The 24,072-nt window shown below is 47.2% G+C and overlaps 1 long non-coding RNA gene across 2 annotated transcripts in view; it reads left to right on the forward strand.

Annotated features, from left to right (window-relative positions):
• The window catches only part of LOC116530810, a 146,602-nt gene extending 129,069 nt beyond the window's left edge, over nt 1–17,533 (forward strand). Inside the window, exons 2-3 of one of the 2 annotated variants that reach the window (XR_004260146.1) lie at nt 15,853–15,959; nt 16,109–17,533. This is a non-coding gene — a long non-coding RNA (uncharacterized LOC116530810). Of the gene's footprint in view, nt 1–15,852 lie in introns of both variants that reach the window. The other variant, XR_004260145.1, reaches the window with a different exon arrangement.
• Nucleotides 17,534–24,072: the final 6,539 nt, after the last annotated feature.

Genomic DNA, 24,072 nt, shown 5'->3' on the forward strand with positions numbered 1-24,072 from the left:
TCACTGTAGTCCAGCAGCCATCAGGGAATAGAAATAACAGCAAATGCCACTTTTCCAGTTCTCATTACATGTTGGCAGGGAATTCAATGCTCAGTGAATCGTCAGATCAGCCTTAGTAGGTAGACATTCTTCTCATCCTCGCTCTACAGAGGCACGGAGACATGAACTCGCTTTCTGAGTTCCCAGAACTCCTGAAGGGCAGAGCCAGAATTCAGATGCAGATTTGTCAAACTGCAGGGCACTGAACTCATCATCACTCTGCTAGGTGAAGGATATTTGGGCTAGCACCTTGGAGGATGCCACAGTTAAAAGAAAAATTTAATTTTGTTGTAGAGCTGTGCCCTATAATAAGGCCCTCGGTCTCTCACAGGGAACGGCGTTGTACACAGGTTACCCACAACATTGTCTGTTCACAGCCCAGTTTTTCCAGCAAGGCTATGAGCTCCTTGCGTGAAGGTGGCAGGTCTTATTCATATTCCTGTCTCAAGAACCCGGCGCGGTGTCTGGAACTTAGTAAGTGTTTAGTACACCAGGCTGGGAACCCAAGCCAAGCCAAGCCCACTTTTCTGGAGCTGGTGGTGGAAAGCGGGAGCTGTCTGGGTATTGGGGTTGCTTGGCTGAGGATGTAAGCCTGGGGCAAGCCTTCCTGAGGGTGAAGTCAGCTGAGAGCAGGCTGTAAATGGAGGGACGTAGGTGCCCAGTGGCATCTTCCAGCACCTGGACCTAGCTTGCCTGAAGCTTGGATCTGCCTCTTCTTCTTTGCAGAAGGCAATATTTTCCTACAGCTGAGCCGTTTGAGTTGGGCTTCTGTGATTGCCACCTGAGTAACTGGGGGATCTGGAGTATCTGCTTTGATCGAATGGAAACTCAGTGGAATCATGAAGAAGCCAGCCCTGTCTTCCAACCCCGTTCCCAGGATCCAGCTCTGAGCCCTCCTGGCTCCTTTTTATTTATTTTATTATTATTATTTTTTGTGATGAAGTCTCACTCTGTCACCCAGGCTGGAGTGCAGTGGCGCAATCTGGGCTCACTGCAACCTCCGCCTCCCAGGTTCAAGCCATTCTCCCGCTTCAGCCTCCCAAGTGACTGGCCCAGCACTTTGAGAGGCTGAAGTGGGCGGATCATTTTTCTGACTACAGGATCAGAAAAACCAGCCCAAGCCCAAACCCGGCCAGAGAGGAAACCCTGAGGCTGGACTTGGCAGTAATCAGCATCGTGCTAAAAGGGCTCATTCATCTCTGCTTTGTCATGGGCACAGCGGTCCTGGGACCACAGTCGCTGTGAAAGATGGATCCGGAACTGTCATTAAATTACATACGTGTCCACTGTGCCTGGTTATTAGGTCTTTGTAAAATCAATTCTTTATGGACTTTTAATCAAGAGCAGATAAACAAGAAGAAGGAGCTTGGGGACAGTCTCAAAGAAAAGTCCACATCCTGTTCCTGGAGGAGGCTGTCGATATTCCCGAAGATTCCAGGAGGCAGGGAACGCCAGGTCACAGAGGGCCTGGCTGTCATAGGGGCAGGGGAGGAGCGTGTGAGGGAAGGGGAGGAAGAAAACTGAGCAGGAAGGGTGCTGCAGTGATGTGGTGAGGGCGGCGGTTGGCGGTTGGTAAGTGCTAAGTGATTCCAAGTGAAAACGAGTGTGCAAATCCTGATACTTCCCACCGTTGTACTTAAGACCATTAGTGCTCTCGAGCAGGCACTGGTGGCCTCGTTGCTGGCGAGGAGCCCCTGGCCTGTGGTCAAAAGGACTCCCGCCTCTAAAAGTCAATGGTGAGACTGCTTTTTGGTTCTCATTGGCAGGTGCTGGTCTGTGCTGACGTTTGCCTGGGCTTGAAGTGAAATGAGGAAAACAGACTTGAATTATTTTTTGTACAGCTATGCTTATTCAGTTAAAGTTTTTCTTAAGTTCTGAGATGATACCTTTTTCACTCCTTTGGTCTTACATTGCCCTTTCCATTGTGAGATGATGGTGATGGTAAATGGTCGTTGACCTGGCAAAATAATATGCTTTCAAGGGTGTGTCCACCACGGTAGCCTTCTGAAGTACTGGCATCCTTGTTCCTTTCTTCATAGGACTCAGTTCTGATCCGATCTCCCATAGGGCTCCCACGCAGGCTGGCCCTGGCCTGCTTCTCTCCCCTGTGGAGTGGGACACCCCTCAGGCGTTTGGTGACAAAAGCAGCTTCCCTGGAGACATCCTAGCTGGGCGGGATTTATGGATGCTCACAATACCCATCCTTAACCCTGAAGTCATGAGCAGAGCAAGAACGGAGTCCCCAGCCTCACAAATGGAGAAGTAAAGCTCAGAGAGGTTCAGCCACAAAACCAGAGTCTCACATGGCCTGAGGGAGGATGGGAGCCAGAGTGCCTCAGCTCTGCAGCACCCAGGGGAGGGTGTCCTGTGACCCAGAGCAAAGACCAGCTGGGCACAGTGGCTCACGCTGTAATTCCGGCAATCTGGGAGGCTGAGGTGAAAAGATCGCTTGAGGCCGGGAGTTCAATACCAGCCTGGGCAACACAGCAAGAACCCCCATCTCTAAAAAAGTTACAACATGAGCCAGGCATGGGGGCATTTGCCTCTAGTCCTGGCTACTCAGGAGGCTGAGGAGAAATGATTGGTTGAGTCCAGGAGTTGGAGGCTGTGGTGAACTATGATTGCATCACTGCACTCCAACCTGGGTGACAGAATAAGACCCCAACTCAAAAATACAATAAAATAAAAATTTAAAAAGCGAAGGCTCTGCAGTCCAGCCCCCAGTGTTGGGTTCTGCCTGTTCCGCTTGCTTATGTGTGGTCCTGGCTGAGGCCCTTCCTCTGCAGACGGATTTCCTCTACTGGCACGTGAGATAATGATGACACGAATGTGTGCAGCACAGGGAACACTGGCATAGCACATGCCCTTTGTTTTGAGATGGAGTCTCGCTCTGTCACCTGGGCTGGAGTGCGGTGGTATGATCTCAGCTCACCGCAACCTCCACCTCCCGGTTCAAGCAATTCTTTTGCCTCTGACTCCCGAGTAGCTGGGATTACAGGCGCCCACCACAGGCTAATTTTTGTATTTTTAGTAGAAATGGGGTTTCACCCTGTTGGCTAGGCTGGTATCAAACTCCTGATGTCAGGTGATCTGTCTGCCTCAGCCTCCCAAAGTGCTGGGATTACAGGTGTGAGCCACAGCGCCTGGCCCAGCACATGCTGTTAATAAGACTAGTTCCTTTCCAATTTCCTCAGCATAGACAGTGACACAGGAGGGGTGGTGATCATTTGTGCTGTTTCCAAATGTGCCCGGCTTCCTGCTCCCTGAGCACGGGGTGGGCTGCACTCTCAGCCGCTCTAGGTGGGTGGCTGGGTAGGGCCATGTGGGATGAGTTGAGGGCATCCTGGAGGATGAGTGGTGGAGGAAGTGATGTGTGTCACCTCTGGGTGGCACCTCACAGACGGTGCCTGCTTTGCCCCCTGCTGCCTTGGTCATCATGGAATCAAACATGGAGACAGAGCTTCCCCAGTCTGAGCCCCTGAGGGTGACGAGGACCACAGTTCTCCCGGCTCACCCATGTGGGACACTCAGTAAAAGAGGGATGCCCTTCATTGTGCTAAGCCCTGGAGATGCTGGGGATATTTGTCAATGCTGCTTGACCCAGCTTACACTGACTGATGAAGAAAATAAAGCCACGAGTGAAGGGATGGTTATCAGCGCCTTGGGTTCTCATAATCTCCAGGATAGGAATCAAGACGGATCGCTGGACCTTGAGCTAAGGGAAAGAGAACGCTTTATCCAGCTTGTGCCCAAGGGAAGCCTGCACTGCAAAAGGGCAAAGGTGGGCTGCTCCGGAAGGTAGCACGTGGGTTCTTTCTTTAGGGAAGGGTTTTGTCAGGGCATGGATAGGAGGGATTTCTCCAGCACTTGTGCGTCAGTTCTATATCCTTCTTCATACATCACATGTAACATTAATCTCCACCCTGGGTGTGATTTTAGCATGAAAAGGAAGAAAAGGTCACTATAAGGTGAGTCTAAGTCCGACCGTACATGGGGTCAGAGGAAGTCCCTAACCCCCTAAGGCAGGAGCTCATAGCTCACTGCTTCCTGGGTCTTTTTGCTGCTTGGCTAGAAGTTAGGTGAACTACAGCACGAATAAGGGGCCTTTGTCTTTTTCTCCAAACCATATTAAAACAGGAAACCAGCCTGCCAGCCTGTCTCAGTTCCATGGGGACCTGGGGGAGGCGTGAGACCATGCACAGGAAAAGTCAGTTTTTGCTGAGATGTGTCTTCTCCCGTCTCCTCCATTCTGAAATGCCTCTGCTTCCTTGGGGGACCTGCCAAGGACCCTCGAAGCTGCCGCAGCGGCCAGGCTGGAAGCTGAGGAAGCTGACTGATCATGAGCTTAGCAAACAGTGAGGCGCGCTCGGTGTGAGGCTCGGTGTGTTGACTCCGTTTCCCATGGAGCAACCCCACGGTCCCCGAACTGCGGCTGCGGGGGCTCCGCATGTGGCTGGGAATGATAGGGGTGACTTTCTCTGCAGCTTGAAGTACCAGGGGCCAACTCCCTCCCTGGAGTTCCATGCCACTGGGAACCAGTAAACCACACAAGTAGCCATTAGCGAAAAGTGCTGTTATTAAGACAATAAAACTAGATGACGGGCCAGAGAGAGGCGTGGCTGGGGAGGGCAGCTACAGGTGGATGTCCTGGGAAGGTCCCTGAGGAGGTGACTTGCAGGGTGAGAAGGAACCAGCCAAGGAGAAAAGCAGGCGAGGCAGGAGAGTCGGGTTTGTGTTGCACTGAGCTGCTGTGATAGACGTTGAGTATTCGCCGTGTGCCAGCCTCTGTGCTAGGTGCTAGGGAAACAGTCATGAACAGGTGACAGAGATGTGGCCTCAAGGGATCCACAGATCAGGGGATGCAGAGACATAGACCCAACCATGGGTGACCATCCTGGCTGAGCCGCCAGCCCTGCCTCATGTGGCTAATCCTTGCAGAGCCTCAGCAAGGTGCACCACACCAGGTTGTCCCCGTTGTATAGAAAAGAGAACCGGGGGCCAGAGGGTTGGGTAACCACCCAGGGACTGTGAATACTGGAAGGAGTGGCACCTTGCCAGCAGTGAGCCATTCCCCGGGCCGAGGGATGGGCTGGAGGCAGGTGGGGATGGGAGCAACCCCACAGCTGCCATTATACATTTAGATACAAAATGGACAATACACCAAAGCAGAGCTTCTTGGAAATCCTAATTCCAAAGGGTTCAGGAAGGCTTGGAGGCTGGCTCCTTTGGCACATTTGCAAGCGAGCTGTGTTTAGGTTCCCTTGGTGTGGGTGGATGCACTTTCCTGCATTCCCAATCATTTGCTCAGCTCCAATGCCAGAGCACCAAAGCCTGCAGAAAGGAACTACACCTCACACCCTAAAAGCACCAAGAGGACCTCTGTGAGACTGAGGTCGCCTGTAAACAGTTTCATTTATTTACCCCAGAATGACCAGTGTGCCGTTCTCAACGGCACCTGACAATTAACCATGAAGCCGTGCACCGAGACCCAGACTTTCTGGAGACTTCCGTGAAAAGTCCATTGTGGGGAGGAAAAAGGTGACGGCAGGAGGGGATGGCTTGCATCTTTCTGGGCATGTGGGGTTGAACGTCCCGAAGACGGCTTTCTGCTGTGGTTTGTTTACCATCTACAGCTGGCAGTGCTGGTGTGAGCAGGGCCATTTGAGGATCAAGTGTGATGATGAAGGCCCTGCCCTGATGGCTACAGCGAATGTCCAGGCCAGGATAAATGTCACCATGGTTCCCACAGTGGCCCACGTCCCACTTCCATCAGCCTCCGCCTTGCCTTGACCCTCTTCCATGCACCATGACACAGGGGACCTTGGACACATTTGCTGGGTTTGCCCACAGTGAGGAGTCAGAATGAGATCCAAGCAACGGTGCCCTGTCTCCAAAGGGGAGTTCACAGCACTGCAGAAGGAGGGTGCAGTGTTGGAGGGGAATAAGGGGATCCCAAAGCAAAGCGTGGCCTCCCAAACTGCTGTGATTATAGGTGTGAGTCACCGCCCCCAGCAAGAAAGAAAGTTCTTGGTCCCCTGAGGAAAGAGTCCTGAATGGGCCTCAAGTGGGACTGGATGGAAAGAAGGAGGCCACTGTGATTAAAAAGAGGGGGCCCAGGTCAGCCAGAGTACCCACAGCCTTGCGCGTGAAATGGTAATTATACTCGGAGCAAAGGACCGTTTGGAAGAGTGACATCATAAAACTCCCCAACTGGTCGGTATAATTTCCCCGGGCACCCAGCATGCATGAGTAACATGTGCAGTCAAACAGAAGAGTAATCAGATGAAATACTCCTTTAATAATAGGTTTGCCAGATCAAATATTAAAAATAGGAGTCAGAGAGAGGGAGCAGCCATCTCCCCAGTATCCGTTCCATAAATATTGCTTCATTAAGCTGTCTGTGTCGGTTCAAAGAGATGGATTTGGAAATATGGCCAAGGTTCCAGACTGCTTGTCGCGATGAGACGGAAGACTCCAGGCTGCCAGCGTCACCTCGCCTCCCCATGCTGCGCTTGCCACCACAGCACGGGGCCATCAGTTAACAGCCGGAGCTGGCCCGACATCTGCCCAAAGGACGTGTGTTTATTTATTTGGAGTCAAGCCTCTTCCATCGGTGCACCAGTGGCTTCCATCCCAGCCAAACGGCGGGGAATTAATAATGATGGCATTTGACTTTCTCAAGACCTTTCCTTGGCAAAGTTTGCATCCATCTTGCTGGCATCTCTCTGAGGTCGGAGGTAGGATGGAGATGGAGGAGGCTCTGTTGGTAACACAGGTCCATGTTCTGTAAGGAAGCAGCTCAGGGTGAAAGCCGGGCTTTGACAGAGTGCTGTATGCAGGGATTGGGGGGGATCCTTGGTGAGGGTAAGCAAAGATTTGGAGGATTGAGCTGTACCTCAATTTTAGGTCACAAATATTTGTTATTGGGTCCAAGCTCCATGCTAACGGGTCAGAAGAATAATTACTTAAGAATCAGTTGTTAGGAATAATCCATTTAATATAAATGAGATGTGGCCTGGTATGGTGGCTCACACCTGCAATTCCAGCACTTTGGGAGGCCAAGGCAGGAGGATCCCTTGAGCCCAGGAGTTTGAAACCAGCCTGGGGAACATGGTAAGACCATGTCTCTAAAAAAAAATTAAAAATTACCCAGGAGTGGTGGCACACACCTGTAGTCCCAGCTACTCAGGAGGCCGGGGTGGGAGGATCACTTAAGCCCAGGAGGTGAAGGCTGCAGTGAGCTATGATCACACAACTGCACTCGAGCCTGGGTGACACAGGCGGACCCTGTCTTAAAAAAAATAAAAATAATTAGTGCCATGCATTGTCTTGACTCAGGCTATCTATGCCTGTCAATAACTGCAGGAATGTTTGGATTTTGTGTTCAGGATCCAGGATTAGTTAACTCTCAAAGATGCTGATGCGGGGTCTAACTAATTGATCAGTGATGAGCCTCCATGGTCCTATGTATAAAGAACCTTGATTCCTAAGTTTATGAAATCTTTCCTCTCAACGTCACATCTGTCCTTTGCTAAAACATTGTTTTTGGGAAACAGAACTCAGAAAAAAAATTAAAGGGTTGAATTTGGTTAAATCTTATTTGATCTTCAAAGGCCGAAGAGATGTTTTGACTGAATGTTAGGCATTTTTAAAATGAAATGTTGTATAAATATATATTAAATGCATCCTATGTGCTAGGCTCTGTGATAGGTGTTTTAGCAACTTCTGATGACTTCTAAGATGAATCTGACCTGGACCTTCTCCAAATGCTTCACCCTGGTAGGGTGTGTGGGGGGTCACTGTCACGGGTGTCCCCTAAGCTTTGCATCTTCCCTCTGTCTGTAACTTGAGGCCAGTGGACGCCATGCTTCTTATCTGCTTATGTTTATCCTGAAACGCTTTCCACATCCACACTCTGCTTCCCCACCCACCTCCCCTTCTAACTCTAGGACCCCAGGACTAGGAGAGGCCAGACAGGAACAGACATAAGTCAAATAACACTGTCGGAAGACTAGACACCCTCCCTCTACCTCCATGTACACTTTCCACCAGGACCACCCAGGTGCCCCTGGTCAGCTTGTCACAGGGCTTCACACTGCACCATTATGTGGCCATCCTCTATGTATTGAAACTTTGAGGGATTTGCCTGTGGAGGCCTTTGGAGGATGCTTAGCAGGCCCTATGGCCCCAGGTGGGAGTTCTTCATGCCAGGCACAAGCAACATGCTCCTCTCCTCCCACTGCACCCAGTGAGCACCTGTACTTCCCACCTGTACTTCACTTAGAAGGGCTTGTGTGGACTGGGCGCAATGGCTCACGCCTATAATCCCAGCACTTTGGGAGGCTGAGGCAGGCAGATCACTTGAGGTCAGAAGTTCGAGACCAGCCTGGCCAACATGGTGAAACCCCGTCTCTACTAAAAATACAAAATGTAGCTGGGTGTGGTAGCGCACACCTGTAATCCCAGCTACTCGGGAGGCTGAGACAGGAGAATCGCTTGAACCTGGGAGGCGGAGGTTGCAGTGAGCCCTGAAAGTGCCACTGCCCTCCAGCCTGGGCAACAGAGCAAGACTCCGTCACAAAAAAAAATAAAAATATAAAAGAAGGGCTTTTCTGATGGTCCTGCCCATCTGCCCATGCATTGTCCCCTGTGGCAGACGATGCTGTCTCGTGCCCCCCTCTTAGATCCCTTTTGTCCCACACCATGCACACACACAAACACACACACCTGGTTCCTGCTGCAAGTGCCAAGACGCCGCCGAGGCCTTTTCTCTGGCTGCAGGAACCTGCTTTGCTACCTGCATGCAAGGCTGGCTGGAACTGTCCCGAGGTCAGCACCTCCAGGAGCAGCCCTCAGTCAATGCCAGCAAGAGTGCGTGGATAAATGCCCCAGCTCCTCTGTCCCTCGCGTGCAGCCATTGTGAGGCGTGGTCCCTGGCAAGATTGTGCTCTGGCTGCCCACGGCAGTAACCTTCTCACTAATGCATGCTCTGCGGGCTTTCTGCTCCTCCCTGTCTCACCCTCCACCCCATCATCTGTGGGTCCTGGGATCATCTCCTAACACACATCTTGCTAGGAATCCCTTGTATCAGTCTCTTTCTCTGCAGAGCCCAGCTGAAGTCACTGGTCCTGTGAATTCATTGGGCACTGAGTCCTGCCAAGGACCCTCATTAATGCTGAACACGCCATGCTTAGATTATGCAATGTGCGCTGATCACCAGTGCTCAGATACGAAGTCATTCCTCAGGGCTCGTTTGTGACATCTGCTTCTCCAGGAAGCCCTCCTGCACATTTGAGTGGATTCCACTGGCCTTCCCTCTGCCTCTTCATGGCGCATGGCTTGTGGCCCCAGAGTCGGTGCTGTTTGCTCTGTTTGGTGCTGGAGTTGGTTATACACACCTTGGCCTCCCCACCACCCCAACTCCCAGGACTGTGCGTTCTTTGGCACTGGGTCTGTGTTTGCAACTTAGGATTAGAGATTTCTCACTCAGAAGCCCGGAGGGTCCAGTCAAATAACAAATACCAAGTCCTGTGGGCCAGGAGTTTATTGCAGGGGAGCATGGGGCCTGGGATGAATCTGGAGGATAAACTATACCTATGTTTCTATTGAAAATAAAGAAAAAACCACGCCTGTGGGGCTGGATGCTGAATTGGATGAAGCCACATTTCACAATTCTCGAGGGCAGAAGTTCTGTCTTTGTCATCATAGCTTGACAGCCCTGACGCCTGGAAGCCGCTGCACAGAGAGGGTGTGTCGTGGGAGTTTTATCAGAATGATGGAGAGAGTGAAAGGTCTGGGGCGAGGAATGAGGCTGGATGGAAAGACAGCCCATCCCTGAACTCAGGCACCAGTGTTGAAGAATAGACTGGCTGCAGGTGGGCAAGGCGCCCCAGGAGAGGGGTCCTTGTTACCTACACTCTGGCCACCTCCTTCTTTCTCCTAGGTCTTCCCCAGTCAGCACACATACTGGGAGCTCCAGCCACTTGGGTTTTACTGTCGCCCTTACACCTCAGCAGGTACGGGGGGTGCAGGTGTTGGTATCTGGGGGATTTCTGGGTACATCCTCCTGGCTGGTCCAAGGCCTGTTTCTGGGATGCTCTGATGTCTGTGGGCCCTGGGGGAGCTCACAAAGGCCATTTCCAGGCCATATGGAAGCCCATCACGAGTTCAGTAGGGGTGAAGTGTGGGAGGGGGCATTTCCCAAACGCTTCAGGGCTGTGGTTACTGAGGATGGATCCCTGTGCCATGCAGGGGTGAAGAGTTGGTCCAAGAAAGGCAGTGAGGGACCGCTTTACCCAAGAAGTGTCACCACCTTGCAGAGGACCCAGGGAGATCCAGGGCTTGCTGCTCTGGGCCAGTTCCATTAGACACACCAGCCCTCCCTGTTTGCAGGCAGGACAAGGGGCGGCTCGGCACTCTGTGGGGTCTGGACAGAGACTGAGTAAGTCAGTGTGGTCTAGTCTCTCATCTTTGGAGTCCCCTGGGAAACCCCTGTCCTGGTGATATCCTGTCAGGTTTGCACAGTCTAGCATCAGGGTCCTGCCTCCCAATTATAGGGTCTACAGGTTGAGGGGAAGTGGACTGCCAGGTGGGCAATGCTGCCCTTGCGTGTGGTTGAATAGGAAAGCTGCTCCCGAGGCCCAAAACAGGAAGGAGGCCCCAGGGCAAGTGCCTGCTGCTTGTACTCATGAAAGGAAGCTCCCCCTTCTGTTACTGGCTGGGAAGTCATGACTGTGACTTTTCGCACTGAGCGAAACAGAGCCACGAAAGAATGAAGCAACGAAAGCACAGATTGATTAAAGCAAAAGTACCCTCTGCAGAGTGGGAGCAGGCTGGAGCAAGCGACTCAAAAGCCCTGATTGCAATGTTCTTTAGGGTTTTTACGAAGCTAAAAGAATTTGGTAACACCCCTAGATACCCTTTAGAGGCCTCCAGTTGGTTACACTCTATGCAAATTAAGGATGGCCCGTGACCAATCAGAGGTATTTCTTGTTTGTGATGTAGGGGAAAGGGGGTTTTGTAGAGGGTGGGGTCTCTGATCAGTTGTCACTTGGGCATGGAGAGGTGGGGTGTTTCTTTTTGTTCAATTCCGAGAAGCCAGCATCAGGTTGGCTTTAGGCTTGCTGTCTCCAGGTCCTATTCTCCTGTCTCAGTGCTGGAGCAGGGAGTACCAATCGTGGGGAATTGATAGGTCCAAGGACGCAACTCTCCAGCCCATGCCGGGCGACGCCAAGCTTCATGAAGGGACAGGCACTGTCTGGGGGCCAGTGGCCTTGACCTCTGCAATCAGAGAGAGGTTGCTCACCTGCTAGCTACCTAAAGGACAGTCTCCCTTCCCCTGCTGCTGGCTCTATGGGACCATCGTGTCCGCGCTCCGTGAGCCATGGTCCCTGCTATCTTGGGGGTGTGTTCTACATGAAGGGACAACATGTCTAATTGTACAGCGTGAATAGAGAATTCGTCACACAGACCTATCCATTAAGTCTAAAGCATTCCTAAAAGCGTTCAGGATAATAAATCATCATTTGGTATTAAATGAAGAGGCAGCCTCTTTCTTAGAATGGCTGTTCCGTCGTAATCATGATAAATGGAAAATCCCAGACAGGTGAATTTTAATGGGCATCCAAGTGCACTCAGATTAATTAGATTACATTTTTAAAAAACTTTCCTCTTTTGCTCCATAAATCTAAATGGTGGCCTCTAAAAGATAATAACCATCCACACACTAAAATGCATTATGATGTCATAAAAGATTATTGATGCACATATGCAGTTAGACGTTATGTTGGATGTGGCAGAATGGCGTAAAACGTGGCCACAGCTGTTGTGAAGCGCGTGTTTGCCGACAGTGGTTAGTGGGACTCCCTGGTCAAAGTGTGCGAGGCGAGTGGATGGGAGAAGCTGAGTGCATTATTTCCACTTCCTAGTGGATCTCAAGTTAACAATATTTCCCTCCTGGCTCTTTGAAAGGCAGGGGGGTTTGATTAGAGACACACCAGCCACATCTGGCTCTGAAAGAGAGATACAGAATGCTGTTTTTAAATTTAATTTAATTTATTTATTTGGAGATGGAGTCTCGCTCTGTTGCCCCAACTGGAGTGCAGTGGCACCATCTCAGCTCACTGCAACCTCCATCCCCTGGGTTCAAGTGATTCCCCTGCCTTAGCCTCCCGAGTAGCTGGGACTACAGGCATGTGCCACCATGTCTGGCTAATTTTTGTGCTTTTAGCAGAGATGGGGTTTCACCATGTTGGTCAGTCTGATCTCAAACTCCTAACCTCAGGTAATCCATTTGCTTTGGCCTCCCAAAGTGCTGGAATTACAGGTGTGAGCCAACACGGCCCTACCCAGAATGTGTTTGACAGCCAAAAACAGAACCATGGGGTGGGGAAGAGCAGTATCCTCAGATAAGTCTTGGATTGAGGAGACATCAAGGTCCCCTTCAAGTCCTGCCTTCCTTTCCTGCCTCTGACCCTGAGTTTCTTATAATTTCCTTTTTATTCACTTCTATATTGAATTATGGATACATAATAGCTGCACCTGTTTATGGGGGTACAGGTGATATTTCAATACAAGCATACGATGTGTCGTGATCAGATAGGAACAACTGGGGTATCCATCGCCTCAAGCATCGATCACTTCTTTCTGTTAGGGACACTCCAATTTTATTCTTTCAGTTATTTTGAAATATACAATAAATTGATTTCTATGGTGAGAAAAGAAACGTTCTGCCATGGGGACACATACATCGCCTTTATGGAAATTTTAACATTTGGAAAGAGCTAAAAGGCAGACAAAGATCCCGAGGAAGGAGAAGAGGCATTGAGAGCTGTTAACCACACTCAGAGCCCATGAGGGTCACCAGCGTAAGAACCCTGTGCTGGGTCAGCGGCATCTCAGCTGGTCTCAAACCTCCTTGAGACACGCACCGCTGCCTGCTTGGATACGGTAGGAAAAGGAGGTTCAGCAAGAGAAAGTCATTGGCCAGATTTAGCAAATTCAAATCAGAGGACTCACTTAACTTTGGATTTTAGATGAACAATGGATAAGCTTTTAGTATGAGTATGCGCTATATGTGCAAAATTATTTGTTGTGTAACTGAAATTCAGATTTAGTTGGGTGCTTGTGTTTTACCTGGTAACTCTGGCCCACGGGCAAAGCCACATAGCTGTTCAGTGGCAGCATCAGGACTTAAATCCGCGCTGGTCTGGTCCTTTCTGTGGTTTTGCCCTAAATTTCCTGCTAACTGGTCATCAAACTACATATCGATGTTACTGTCTCTCATTAAATTGGGGCTGTGGTAGCGGCCATGCCAGCTTGACGTTCTTGTTGGCTGAGCACATCGTGGGGGTGAAACAACAAGGTCTCTGCTCTCAACGTGGTGTAGGACTGTCAAACGTGACACTGCGCTGCCTTCTGGGGCTCTGACGGAGAAGTCACCTGCATGCTGCCACCGCCTGAGACACAGCACATCCTGCGGCTGGAGGCAGTAAGAAGGAGTTGCTGTGATGTGGCCCAGGGCGTGCAGGGGCCAGCGTGTTCCCCTGGTCCCTGTCAGTGTCAGGTCACTGGAGTCCATGATCAGTGAAATTACCTTGTTTGGGGCCACTCTGTTTTTCTTTTTGAGATGAAGCCTTGCTCTGTCGCCCAGGCTGGAGTGCAGTGATGTCAGCTCACTGCAACCTTCAACCTACCAGGTTCAAGCGATTTTCCTGCCTCAGCCTCCTGAGTAGTAGCTGGGATTATAGGCACGAGCTACCACGCTCAGCTAATTTTTGTATTTTTAGTAGAGATGGGGTTTTACCATGTTGACCAGGCTGGCCTCCAACTCTTGACCTCAAGTGATCCTTCCTCCTCGGCCTCCCAAAATGCTGAGATTATAGGCGTGAACCACTGTGCCCGACCCAGCCACCCTGTGCTTAGCCCCTTCCCACTCACCAGCGTGCGTGTTCTTCCTCCAGGATACACCTATTCCTCCTCTGCTATCTTTGCTTTCTAACTTATCCAAACACCGCCAAATAAACCGTGTGTATCAGCTTTGAGACCAAACAATATTTGTTTCTCCTTGCCCCCGCCGTCCCCGCTTTCGGATTTGATACCATCTGCAAAGGACAAAATTCATCCTAGAAGGATCTTTAGAGTTCCTCCTGCATTCTCTCTGATCTGTGGCTCCTTGCAGCTCAGGGAATTATACCCCACTGTTCACATTTTCAACCAGTGAGGCAGGAATTTTCCTCAGAAAGCCTGGCTCAGTCAGGGACTGTGCATATTTAAAGACTGTAATTAAGGGACTGTCGGTCAGAATTCCCATTACAAGTGCTAGCTTTGAAGTTTCTGACTTGGACTTCTCAGCTCACAACACGTTTGGAAATGTGACATTTGGATGCATGGTTCAGAAAGATTCTGCAAAAAAGAGGGGGCCTCATTTTAGAACAGTAAACAGGGGTGATCTGAAACTTAGCTGACACGCAGGCAATGAAGAGAGCAGGACCCACTGTGGATTAAAGCCGAAAGAGCAGGCTGGAGACGTATCCCAGTTAGTGTAGCTACCTCTTGGGAGAAACGAGGTGGGACCACGGAGGCAAGGCACACCCCACACACCCCAACAATAACTTTTTTCTGGTTTCTTTCATTCAACTACCATTTACTTATCTTCCACTTGATCTTAGGCAAAAGGCCAAGAAGAGACCATTTGTCTTTAATTTGAGAAATTGCAAAGGCACAGAAAAACACATAGACTATGACTCCATTTATTCAATAAAGCCTTATTGAGAAAAAGATATAGATTCCCACTTAATTCTATTAAGCACTGTGTTGCATAATTTCTACAGTTCTGCGGTATTGACTGTAAATTTAGTTCTTATCTAGTTATCTTAGAATGACATGCACTTACTTTCACATGTGATGTTTACCTGGAAAAGAGTTCATAGAAACTGCCAGTAAGGGAGGAGACCCTGAATCACACTTAAGCATCTAAGACCATCCGCCCTCCTTGAGTTCCACACTGCATTTCAATAGGAGAAGTAAAGGCTGGCAGGCTGGGCTCCACCTTAATCACTCTCCTGTAGATAGTGCAGGCACGGTATGGAGGAATCTTTCCAGAAGGAAGGTATTGTTTTTACTTAAACAAGACCAGGCCGGGTGCGGTGGCTCAAGACTGTAATCCCAGCACTTTGGGAGGCCGAGGCGGGTGGATCACAAGGTCAAGAGATCGAGACCATCCTGGTCAACATGGTGAAACCCCGTCTCTATTAAAAATACAAAAAATTAGCTGGGCATGGTGGTGCGTGCCTGTAATCCCAGCTACTCAGGAGGCTGAGGCAGGAGAATTGCCTGAACCCAGGAGGCGGAGGTTGCGGTGAGCCGAGATCGCGCCATTGCACTCCAGCCTGGGTAACAAGAGCGAAACTCCGCCTCAAAAAAAAAAACAAAAAAAAACAAAAAAAAAAAAAAACAAGACCAAACCCAGCCTAAGTCACTATACCCGATGCCTACCCCACCGGCCCAAGACCCTTCCACATGTAAATTCTGGAGTTGTAAGCCCAAGACCCTTTCACCTGTAATTTCTAAAGCTGTAAACCCAAGGCCCTGTCACGTGTAATATCTAGAGTTGTAAGCCTTTATAAAGGCAGAGATTTCCTTTGTTAGACGAGCTTGGCTGTTAGCCAGCTATGCTGCCTTGCTCCCGGCCGAATAAATCACCCCTTTCCTTCCCAGTTTGGTGTTGGAGAGGTTTGTTTCCCGGCCTTTTCCTGCTTCACCAGCAGAGATTAATTTCTGATTTAAGCCTTAGGCTTGGATTGTTTGTTTCAGTTTGAGTTGGATGTACCATTCTACCTCTGATTTGGACCCTGGCAGCCCCTCTGTCTCCTGAAAAAAAGCCCTCACGCCTTTTCTTCCTGCACTCCAGACTTGGTCAGGTGAGAACAGAAGTGAAGGGTCAGGGTGGGCTTCTTTCTCTTTTCCACCTCCTGGAGCACGCTGCAACTTTTTCCTTTATTCATGAAAAACACACAATTTGCTATGAATCGTCTCACAGCAATTGAAGTCTGTTCAATTTGACAGACAGGCACTGTGCTGGGAATGGGGCAAAAAGAATGAATTCAATACAGACCCGACTGCGTGGCTGAATCGCACAGATGCTGCGCCGTGCAAATGAAAACAGACACGCAAGACCGTGCCCTAACTCAGTCCGTCCCAATGGAGCCCCACAGCCACCAACACCCAGCTCTGGCGTCAGGAGGGATCAGTGGTTGCCTCAGATGGGGTGTGAGGGCATTGACCTGGAAGGGGCGCAGAGGAGCTTTCTGGGGTGATGGGGCTGTTCTATATTTTGATGGCAGCTGTGGCCACATGAGTATAATCCATGGGTGAACATTTCTTGAAACACATCAAAATACACACTTAAATGGTTGCACCTCAGTGCATGCAAATTAAGCCTTGATAAATTATTGCGTGGACTAAATTTTTAACAATAGGGGGAAAAGCTTGTCCCCGAGGAACTGAAATCTCGTGAAGTCATGGAAAGGGCATTTTAGTTGGAGGAGCAGCCTGCACCTATTCCACCATCAGGCATTCATTACATACCTGCTATGTCCCAGGTCCTGAGGACAGAGACAGCAATGGAGAAGGAACACCTCCCCTTCCAGAACAGCTTCCCACCCAGTGGAAGAGAATGACCCGCGATGTGTGAATTGTACACCAGAGGGACAGCATGAGCAAGAGGACAGAGGACTGTACATGCCCAGGCTTCAAGAGGAGAGGGTGCCCTGGTGGGCTACAGCACAGGGTTTACCAGGGCAGGGTGTGGAGGGTGGTGGGACCAGGTCTTGCAAAAGTGTGTGTGCTGGATGAAGGATCTGGGTGTTCACCCTGAAGCCAAGAGAGGAGAGCAACTTCAGCATGAATTTGGGGAGGGAGGAGAGTGACACGCGCAGAGCCTTGGTTTAGAAAAACTGTCCCGACGTTTCTACCCTGGGCTGTCTGGCTGGTTGTAACCACACCCTCTGTCAACAGAGGGCAGGGGCATTAAACAGGAGATGGGGACACCAGCCAGGAGGCTGTTGCGTGGTGAAAAATTGGTCCCCCAGGGCTGGGTCCAGAGTGTGACATGCCTTGTTTGATGGCCAATGAATAAACAGACAGAATGTCATGTAGCCATACAATAGAATATTATTTACTACCACCAACAAAAAGATACAAAGTTCTGATATAGGCCAAACCAAAGATAACCCCCAAAACAGTACACTAAGTGAAAGAAGCCAGTCACAAAAGACCATGTATGGTATTATTTCATTTATATAAAATGTCCAGAATAGGCAAATCTATTTTATAGAGTAGTAATTGTCTAGGCTGGGGGGGATGGGAGTAGAATGAGGGATGACCACTAAGGGGAGCACTGTTTCTTACTGGGATGAGGTAAATGTTCTCAAAATTAGATTCTGGTGACGTTTGCACAACTCTGTACTGTATGCATTTAATAAATGAACAATACGGAATCTAAGCAAATTGAGTCATTTTGTAGCATTTAAAAATGGCAATTCATAGAAAATTCAGACATTCAGCTTATCTTGGGGAGAAAAATGAGAGAGGATGAGAGAGAGGAAGAGAGAATGAGACAGGGAGAAAGAATGAGAGAGAAAGAGCGAGAATAAGACAGAAAGAGAGAATGAGACAGAGACAGAGAATGAGGGAAAGAGTGAGAATAAGAGAGAGAAAGAAGAGAAAGAGAATGAGACAGACTGAGAGAGAAAGAGAATGAGAAAGAAAATGAAAGAATGAGAGAGAATGAGAAAGGGAGAATGAAAGAGAGAATGAGAGAAAGAGAATAAGAGAGAGAGTGAGAAAGAAAATGAGGGTGAGACAGACTGAGAGAACAAGAGAGAATGAAAGAATGAGAGAGAATGAGAAAGAGAACAAGTGAGAATGAGACAGATATGAGAGAGAGTGAGAGAGAGAATGAAAGACAGAATGAGAAAGAGACTCAGAGAGAGAATGAGACAGAAAGAATGAGAGAGAAAGAGACAATGAGAGAGAAGAAGAAAGAGAGACAGAGAGAGGTGGAGATGTGACAACTCTGCAACCCTACATCCATGGCCACCCTCAGTGGAACTGGGTGTCAGCATGACCCGTCTAGTTTACCACAGCCCCCAACGCAGCCTACTCCACCACAGCACTGGTTCCTGTGGCTGTCTGAACTTGTGAGTCCCCAGCTAAAGCAAGCATAGAAAACAAAATGTTCAGCGTCAACATTTTGGTCCTACAATGGGCCTAGACCGCTGGGCGTGCCTCTGTAAACAGTCCTTGCACTTACAGGCAAGGTGAAATAAAACTGGAACCAATGGAAGTTTATTTTCACAGAGCACCCACTTGAGTGATTTGAGCAGCTTTTCTACATGCCAAGAACCAAAGCCTTTTTTTTTTAAAATTTACTGGTCTCTCTGCCTCAACCTCCCAAGTAACTGGGATTATAGGCACCTGCCACCACGCCCAGCTAGTTTTTGTAAATTTAGTGGAGACGGTGTTTCACCAGTTTGGCCAGGCTGGTCTCGAACTCCTGACCTCAGATGATCCATCCCAAAGTGCTGGGATTACAGGTGTGAGCCACCGCGCTCGGCCCCTGCAGTGTTTTTAGCTCTGAGAAGGTACATCTGAGCAGTGGGCATGGAAGCCTCAGAGGACTTGCTCCAATTTCTGCCGGGAGGAAGAAGAGGTAGGAAGTGATTCTCCCGCTGCAGAATTTGTCCCGTGGCCCCCTGAAGGCCCAAGAATTCCATTACAGATCTTCTCTGGTTGGGAGAAAAAGAGGAGGTTGTGGTAACTAAGGGAAGCCAAAGACACGAGTTAGGGAAGCTTGCTCATTAAAGCAGCACGTGGTCTTTGAATATTTGCTATGTGCTAGTGCACCACGTGATTTAAAAATCTAACTTGGTACCCAAAAGAGATTTCCCATAGTCACTCAGGAGCACATAACATTCTCATCTCTTTCCTCTCTCCCTGCTTTCTGTATTTTCCTTCCTTCTTCCTCCTTTCTTTCTCCCTTCTTCCCTCCCTTCTTTTTTTTTTTTTTTTTTTTGGGACGGAGTTTCGCTCTTGTTACCCAGGCTGGAGTGCAATGGCGCAATCTCGGCTCACCACAACCTCCGCCTCCTGGGTTCAGGCAATTCTCCTGCCTCAGCCTCCTGAGTAGCTGGGATTACAGGCACGCGCCACCATGCCCAGCTGATTTTTTGTAGTTTTAGTAGAGACGGGGTTTCACCATGTTGACCAGGATGGTCTCGATCTCTTGACCTCGTGATCCACCCGCCTCGGCCTCCCAAAGTGCTGGGATTACAGGCGTGAGCCACTGCGCCCGGCCTTCCCTCCCTTCTTTTCCTCCCTCGTTCCTCCCTTCCTTCCCTCTCTCCATTCACTTATTCATTCAATATTTATTTAGTGTCCAACTGCGAGAGTTGCTAGAGACACAACATGGAAAAAAACATAAAAATCCCTACCTTTGTTAAGCTTAAATTTTAGTGGGAAAACCACAGTAAGATAAAGAAGCACATTATATGACATATTAGATGCTGCACATTATATAATAGATTAGGTAGAACTGCTAGGTGACGTGGTGTGCGTGTGTGGATTTATTTTTATTTTACTAATTATGCATTTATTTTTCAGTTGATGTTTAGAGATATGTATCCATTATGGATTGACTAAATCAAGCTAATGAACATGTTCATTACTTCCCATGCTTATTTTCTGTGGTGAGAAAATTTAAAATTCTTAGCAGTTACGGAGTATACAGTACACGGTTCCAAGGTACAATTACCTTGCTGAATGCATTCCTCCTGTCTGCTTGGAATTTTGAATCCTCTAACCAATGTCTTTCCATTACCCTACCTCTACCCCCAGACCCTGGTAACCACCATTCCACTCTCTGCTTCTTCGAGTTTAACTTTTTTAGATTCCACATGTAAGGGAGATCATGCAGTATTTGTCTTTCTGTGCCTGGCTTATTTCGCTTAGCATATATCCTCCGGGTCCTGCCATGTTGCTGCAAATGACAGAATTTTATTCTTTCTCCTGGCTGAATATAGTATTTCATTGTGTATGTCCACCACATTTTCTTCACCCATTCATCCGTTGATGAACACTTGGTTGATTCCATATCTTGGCTATTGTGAATAGTGTTGCAATGGCAGTGAGAGTGCAGATGTCTCTTCAATCAACTGATTTCAAATCTTTTGGGTAAATATCCATAAGCGGAATTGCAGGATCAAACGCTAGTTTTATTTGTAATTTTTAAAGGAACATCATACAGTTTTCCATGAAGGCTGTGCGAATTTACATTCCCACCAACAGCTTCTCTTTTTGATAACAGCCATTCTGACAGGTGTGAGATGATGGCTCATTGTAGTTTTAATTGCATTTTCCTGATGCAATGGCCAGGATGGTCTCAATCTCTTGACCTTGTGATCCACCCACTTTGGCATCCCAAAGTACTGGAATTAGAGGGATGAGCCACTGTGCCCGGCCCCTTGCTCATTTTTAAATTAAATTATTTGTTTTCTTGTTACTGGTTGCCTGAGCTTCTTATACACTTTGAATGTTAGCCCCTTATTGGGTGTGTGGATTACAAATATTTTCTCCCAATCTGTAGACTGTTTCTTCACATTGTTAATTGTTTCCTTCACTATGCAGAAATTTTTAAGTTTGATGTAATTTATTTGTCTATTTTCTGCTTTTGAGTCAATTCTAAAAAATTATCGCCAAACCTAATGTTATGCAGTTTTCCCCATATGTTTTCTTTTTATAGTTTTATATTATAAGTGTTACATTTAAGTATTCAATCCATTTTGAGTTGATGTGTGTATATGGTATAAGAAAAGAGTCCAATTTAATTCCTTTGCATGTGGACTTACAATTTTCTTAGCACGATTTTCTGAAGACACTATCCTTTTACCATTATGTATTCTTGGCATTTTATCAAAAATTAATTAACTGTACATGTACAGATTTATTTCTGGGCTATTTTGGTCCATTGGTCAACATGTTTATTTTTATGCCAGTACCCTGATGTTTTAGTTACTATAGCTTTGTAATATAATTTAAAATCATGTAGTGTAATGCCTCTAGCTTTGTTCTGTTTGCTGATGATTTCTTTGGCTATTTGGGTTTTTCTGTTGTTTCATATGAAATTTTAGGATTGTTCTTTTCTATTCTGTGAAACATGACATTGGAATTTTGATAGGATTGCACTGTTTTGTAGACCACGTTCGGTATAAGAGACATTTTCATGGCATTAATTTTTTTAATCCATGAGCACTGGATAGCTTTCTATTTATTTGTATCTTCTTTAATTTGTTTTATAAATGTTTTGTTTTCAGTGAACAGATCTTTGACCTCTAGTTAAAATTATTTCTAAATATTGTTTGTGTGTAGTTATTGTAAATGGTATTTCTCTTTTTTTGAGTAGTTTACTGTTAGTGTATAGAAATGCTACTGATTTCTTTTTCCTTTCTTTTCTTTTCTTTTTTCTTTTTTTGAGACCGACTCTCACTCCGTCACCCAGCCTGAAGTACAGTGGTGCAACCTCAGCTCACTGCAACCTCTGCCTCTGATGTTGGGTGGGCCTTCTATCTGGGTTCCCCTATCTGGAGAGATCATTGGCTGGGCTTTTGCTATTCGTTGTTGGCTGGGTACTGAAATAGCCTCTGGTCAGGCTAGTTGAAGGATATATTCCCTGGTTGGGTAGTTCTGCTCTTTGGAATTTGCAGTTGGATAAAGTCTGCAAGCTGGGCTCTGAGGTTAGGTGAGGGTGCTGCTGAAGATGGGTGGGATCAGAGACTATGCTCTTTAGAAATGCACAATTGAAGACTGCCTACCGATGTGGACAAAGCAATAGGGTAGGCTTTTGATTGAGTTGAGCTGCTGTTTGATCTCCTGGGTTGAGCAGGTGTAGTCCCTGTACTTCTCTAAAATGGGCAAAGGTGAACATCTCCCTGCCTGGGCTTGACGTGGCTTTTTGGCTAAACTGAGTCACTCTTTGGACTCTCACGCCAAATAGATTGGCTGGGTGTAGAGTTGCCATCTAGGGACTCAGACCAAGTTGAACTTTCCACCATGCTTCTGAAAGTGACCAGTTCAGCTTTCTGAGTGGACTGTGCAGTTGGCTGGTATCTTCAACTGGGCACCAAAACTAGGAGAAACACAGAGTTATGACGAATAGCTACACACTGCCACTGTGACCTCTGTTTCCTTTCTTTGTTTTTACCTGACCCTTGGAGGTCTAGCCATGCTATTACCTCCAGTGAGGTAAGACCAGAGTGGTCTTCCTGGGAAGCATTCAAGTGCCAGGGAAGCTGATGACTGCCTCTAGTTCATTTTCCCTCATGTAGACACCACAGGCCTTGGGGGACTTTTGTCTTCTGACATTGTGCCCACTTGGTAGGGGGAAATAAATATCATTTGCTTAATATTGTCTCCCATTTGATGAGTGGTCTTTTTATGTTCTTGGCAGCGTCATCCTTTGACACACCATTTTTAAAATTTTTGATGAAGTCTAATTTATTCCTTTTTTCCTCCTTGCTTGCATTTTAATGTCATATCTAAGAAACCATTGCCAAATCAAAGGTAACAAAGTTTGCAACTGTGTGTTTCCTTCTAAGAATTTTATAGTTTTAGCTCTTACATGTAAGTTTGAGTTGATTTTAATATGGCATACTGTAGGGGCCTAAACTCCTTCTTTTCATTTTGATATCTACTTGTCCAAACACCATTTGTTAAAAAAGACTACTCTTTGACAATTCTTTAAATTGTCTTGGCATCCTTGTTAAAAATCAATTGACCACAAATGTATGGGTTTATTTCTGGACTCTCAATTCTATTCATTTGATCTATATGTCAAACCATGCTGTCTTGATTAATGTAGCTTTGTGTTAAGTTTTGAAAATGGGAATTGTGAGTGCTCTAACTTTGTTTTTCTTTTCAAGAGTGTTTGACTGTTCTGAATCCCTTGCCTTTTTATATGAATTTTAGGATTCAGTTTCTTAAAGAAGCACTTGTAGTTTTCATAGAGACTACATGGAATTTGTAGATCAGCCTGGTGTCTTAACAATACAAGTTCTCACAATCCGTGAACACAGGATGTCTTTTCAATTTTTTAGATCTTTAAATCTTTCAACAATGTTTTGTGGTTATTAGGGTATGAGTCTTATACTTCTGTTAAATTTGTTCGTAAGCATTTTTTCCTTTCTGATGCTGAGATAAATTGCATTGTTTTCTTAATTTCATTTCTTGTTCATTGCTAGTATATAGAAATACAGCTGATTTTTGTATATTGATTTCATACCCCATGTATTACTCCTTTATCACACTGCTATAAAAAACTACCTGAAACAGAGTAATTTATAAAGAGAATACTAATTAACTCACAGTTTTGCATGGCTGGGGAGGCCTCAAGAAACTTAAAATCATGGCATAAAGTGGAGGAGGAGCAAGCACCTTCTTCACAAGGCCACAGGAGAGAGAGGATGTGTGAAACTGCCAAACACTTTAAACCATCAGATCTCATGAGAACTCACTCACTATCAAAAGAATAGCGTGGGGGAAACAACCATAATCCAGCCACCTCCCATCATGTCCCTCCCACAACACATGAGGATTATAATTCCAGATTTGGGTGGGGACACAGAGCCAAATCATATCACCCTGCAACCTTGCTGAATTCATGCATTAACGCTAATGGTTTTCTTCGTGTGTATGTGAGTGGACATTCTTTAGGAATTCCATATCTATCTATCTATCATATATATATGTTCAATTCCTTACATATTTTAAATATTTTTTCCCCTGAGACAGACTTTTGCTCTTTTTGCCCAGGCTTGAGTGTAACAGCAAGATCTCAGCTCACAACAGCCTCTGCCCCCAGGTTCAAGCGATTTTACTGCCTCAGTTTCCTGAGTAGCTGGGATTACAGGCATGCACCACTATGTCAGGCTAATATATATATATATATATATATATATATATATATATATATGTATTTTT

The sequence above is a fragment of the Sapajus apella genome, unplaced genomic scaffold (genome assembly GCF_009761245.1).
Source record: "Sapajus apella isolate SASKATOON/1434 unplaced genomic scaffold, GSC_monkey_1.0 scaffold68, whole genome shotgun sequence".
NCBI lineage: Eukaryota > Metazoa > Chordata > Mammalia > Primates > Cebidae > Sapajus > Sapajus apella.